Source organism: Neomonachus schauinslandi, chromosome 10, assembly GCF_002201575.2.
Source record: "Neomonachus schauinslandi chromosome 10, ASM220157v2, whole genome shotgun sequence".
In the NCBI taxonomy this organism is placed as follows: Eukaryota; Metazoa; Chordata; class Mammalia; order Carnivora; family Phocidae; genus Neomonachus; species Neomonachus schauinslandi.
This window is the reverse complement of record NC_058412.1, coordinates 38,947,220-38,951,821: the sequence shown is the minus strand read 5'-3', so window position 1 is coordinate 38,951,821 and position 4,602 is coordinate 38,947,220. Positions and strand designations below refer to the sequence as shown.

The 4,602-nt window shown below is 53.5% G+C and overlaps 1 pseudogene; it reads right to left on the bottom strand.

Annotated features, from left to right (window-relative positions):
• Positions 1-3,289: 3,289 nt before the first annotated feature.
• Positions 3,290-4,147, bottom strand: LOC110587563 (annotated as a pseudogene).
• Between the last annotated feature and the right edge of the window lie 455 nt (positions 4,148-4,602).

Genomic DNA, 4,602 nt, shown 5'->3' with positions numbered 1-4,602 from the left:
ATACTCGAGAAGCGTCCCTTGGCCTGGGGTGGCCTTTGGTGCCCTCACATCTACCTGCCATTCTCCTTGTAGGCAGCGTCTGATATGAAAACTCCTTTCTCAGGGTCCGAGTGGAGGGGCGGGGCGCACAGTGAGGAGAGTGGGAGCCCAGACTCTGGGGCCAGTCGCCCGGCTTCAAATCCTTGTTCCTCGTTGGCTGTGTCCGTGGACAAGTTACCACGAAAGGAGCCAACAGCATCCTCATGGGGTCGCCAGGGGGGCTGGCGAATTAACGCACCTAAGGGAGTTGCCCGTTGCCCGCGCTTGCTGAGCTCCAGCTGAGGGTGGTCCGAGCAGGAGCTCAGGGCTCTGTGTGCTCTGCTCCGGACCTGACTTTCGGTGACTTTCTGCTGTTACCGCGGTCCCTCCGGCACTGTGGAGACTGTCACAGGCATAGTAGTGTTCTTGTGAGCCCCCCTTTCAATCCATGGACCTCAGAAGATGCCTCAGCTGCCCACACTAAAATCTAGGGGTGAGCTTGGCCCCATGTGGCCCATAGCTAATCCCCTTAACCATGGTGTGGGTTCTGCACTAAACTCTTGGCCTGTATTATCTCATTCATTTAATTTGCGGGGGGAAGTATTTAAAGCAGATGACAAAAGGTTATCTGTATCTATAATAAGAGTTCTTTAGAATTGACAGTGAAGGTCAATAGAAACAAACCAATAGAAAAACGGGCAAAGGATACAAATAGACAATTCTTAGAAGTGCAAATCAGAATAACCAAGAACTGTTGATGGAGAATTGCAAATTAAAGTAGCAATGAGATGCCACTGTTTACCTATCAGGATGACTAAAATGTAAATGATTCCCTTTTGTAAAAGAAAAAACATTAACCCCTCCACACATGCGTTTGTGGCAGGGTTTCTCAACTTCGCTATCACTGATACTTGGGCCCAGATAATTCTCCATTGCGGGGGGCTGTCTTGTGTGTTGCGGGCTGTGTAGCAGCACCCCAGCCTCTACCCACTCAATGACAGTTGAGCGCCACCCCCCCGCCCCCGGCACTCCAATCTTGACAACCAAACATGTCTCCAGACATTGTCAAATGTCCAGGGGGCAAAACCGCCCCCAGCTGAGACCTGCCTGGGATATAGGTAAACATTTATAGCTGTATATGATTTTACATGAACACTTACTTAATTTTAATCACTGTTTTTACAGACAAGGAAACTGAGGCGCAGGGATGCCAAGTAACCTCTTAGGGTCACACTGTCAGTTTAGGACCCACGACGTGAGGAGGAGTCCGATTTCAGAGCTCAGCTCCTCACCCGAAGTGCAGCCACACTGCTCAGCCACAGTCTTGAGGTTTGCCTAGTTGAAGGTCTGTAGAACTTCATGTTTCTAGGCAAGAATCATGGGTGAGGGAGAGTTTCTACTGTGGTCCAGCTGAGGCCTGTGGTGTCTGATCCTGTCACCTGTAAGTGACAACAGGGCTGGGTGGCCAGTCCAGAAAGCAGCCTCTAGCAGGGCCAGCCAACCTCCTGAGCAAGGTTGACCGCAACTTGCAAGGAAAGATCTAGGGCAAGCAGCACTGCGCTTGACCCACACAGTGGCCTCTCCTATGTTCAGGGGGGGAAGGTAGAGCAGCCGGCGTGGGAGTGGGCACATGAGGACAGGTAGTGATGACTGGACTCCTGATTCTCAATTTCACGCCCTTCACTTTCCTCCCTGCTCTGCCATGTCCCCAAAGCCCTGCTGTGGCCAGCTGGGTGGGGCACGGTCCTACCCGGACTGGTGGGGTAGTGTGTGGGGGTGCATGTCACCTGGTGGGTTCCTCAACCTTTGGCCAGGTCACGATGAGGCTGTTTCCAGCTGGCTTGTCTGTTGGGGCACTAGGCTGTGAGCTCTGTGAGGGCAGGGCCGGTGTGTTTCCTCCATCTCTGCATGCCTAGTGCAGTGGGCATCAAGGTCAAGTGGGTGCAGGCTGGGGGAGGAGGGGCACAGTCAGGATATTTAGGTTGGCACGTGCCTTCCAGGCCCCAGAGCCCAAAGCCGTTGGTTCCTAGAGTCACTCAAGGGGCGTCACCTGAAAGCCAAGGTGAGCTGAGGAGCTCAGCCCTGTTCCCTGTAACGGGTTCTGGTCTTTCCCTGGGCCTGCGAACAAACCCGAGCTGTAATGAGTTCCGGGCCGAATGGAGCTCCCTGACTGCTGCTCACGGAGCGGGGAGGGCATGCAGCTTAGAGCTGGAGGGGCGGACCTCATGGAAGAGCTTCACTTTGGACACGGCAACTTCTCAAGAAGTTTCTTGTAGGAAATACTCACTGGTCAGGTGTCCCCGCCGCCCGCCCCTACAGGCCAGCTGCAGGCAGGAGCTTCCACGTTGAACAAGCAGCCCCCTCCATGTGCGGGGCTGGGGGGCAGCTGCGGTCCTCCTTTCTGTGCCTGGAAGCATCACCAGAAGGGTTCACCTTTCTTTGCTGAACCCCAGGCAGAGCAGACTGGACTGTCTTTTGATCTCCACTCTATCGTTGCAGACCTCTATTGTGGCCCCATAACAGCTTTATCACACACGTACATACACACTTCTACTTTTTGAAGGCAGAGATCAGATCTTAAAGTCTCAGTGGGGAAACTGGGTCCCAATGACTCACTCCTTGCGAAGTCATCCCACAGACAAAAAAGTGACTGTGACTTGCACAATTTAGGGCTTATTCTAAGTCGCCTGTTCTCAATCTGCCACACATTAGACTCTCCTGGAGATCTTCCAATGTGCAGGCCACACCCCAGGCTCATTAAATCAGAATCTCAGGGAGAGTCCCCTGGAATCAGTTTTTTAAAAAGCTTCCCAGGTGGAAAGCTCAACGCGCAGAATTGAGAACCTCCGTACTAAGTGGACATTGGCCAAAAGGGGGGTTTGATGGTGTAGGAATTAAGACATTTGACTGTAGCTACTTTGGTGGTTGCAACTGAAGAGCCCCTTGTAAATGAGGCAGGAGAGAAAAAATGGCAATGGGGCTGGGAGACCCATGGGGGCCCGGCAATCCCGTCACCTGAGCTGCACGCCCTCAAGCACAGGCGGCGACTGCCCATCCCAGCCTGTAGTCCAGGGCTGCCCCACTCAGAAATCTGCAGGACGACTGTCACGCCACCAGTCTTTAAGAACCAGTCTTTCCTATTTCAGGAGCATTTTCTAGACTCCTACAGCCCCCAATTCAATTGTCAACTCAAAGGTGTAAGATTGGCAAGCAACAGAGGGACACTTCTTTTTTAACAAGCTTTAGTTCACTTTATTTTTCTTGTATAAAACTACGTGATGGCCACAGCTGGAGCCTAGGTCCTCTGCACGGAGACTCTGTTGTGGGTGTTCACAAGGTGGTCAGTGAATTCCTGATAGGGAGACTTGGTGAACACCGTCTCCTTCCAGAAGTCAGGGGTGAGACAGCTGTAGGTCTTGGGGATGGCATCAAAAGTAGCCTTGGCAAAGTTCCCCAGGGTGGCAGTGCAGCCCCTGGCCGAGGTGTGGCAGTCGTCGATACCGGCCAGCATCAGTAGCTTCTTGGGCACAGGGGCTGAGACCATGCCAGTGCCTCTGGGGGCAGGGATGAGGCACCCCAGCACAGGGCCACAGCAGCCAGTCACCCGGGATGGCACAGTGTGGGGCTTGCCGATCTTGTTCCCCCAGTAGCCTTGCCGCACGGGGACGATGGAAAGCTTGGCCAGGACGATGGCCCCACGGACGGCAGTGGCGACCTCCTTGGAGCACTTGAAACCCAGGCCCACGTGCCTGTTGTAATCTCCAATGGCAACAAACGCCTTGAACCTGGTCCGATGGCCAGCACGGGTCTGCTTTTGCACAGGCATGATCTTCAGAACCTCGTCCTTGAGGGATGCTCCCAGGAAGAAATCAATGACCTAGATTCCTTGATGGGCAGGGAGAAGAGAGAGATCTCCTCCAGGGACTTGGTCTTCATGTCCTTGACCAGGCAGCCCAGCTTGGTGATGGAGATCCACTCCCTGTCCTCGGCCTTGCCTCCGCGAGCTCCACGGCCTTGACCCCGGCCCCGACCACAGTCCCGGATGCCACTGCCGAAGCCTCTGCGGCCTCCCATTCCAGGGCCCCCCCGGCCCTCCGGGCCCTCCCACAGCACCGGCGTCATCCGCCATTTGGTGTTCTCTCGGAGAAGAAGCCAGAGAGACACTTCTAAAGTGGTTCCTAAGTCTATGTAGGTGCAGACCACCTAAGCGCCCCAACATCTGACACTCCCTAAGTCAAATCACGATGGCTGCCATATAGAACAAAAAAGGAAAGAACAAGCATCAGCAAGGGGGTGGAGAAATCGGAAGCCTTGTGTGCTGTTGGTGGGAATGTAAAATGGTATAGACGTTGTGGAAAATAGCATGGCAGCTTCTCAAAACATGAAAAACAGAACTGCCAACGATCCAACAATTCCACTTCTGGGTCTAAACCCCAAAGAACTGGAAGCAGGGTCTTGAAGAGATTTGTACATCCGTGTTCGCAGCAGCATTCACAAGAGCTAAAAGGTAGAAGCAACCCAAGCGTCCATCGATGGTTGGATGGATGAACGAAACAGACACACAGTGGGATATTATTCAACCTT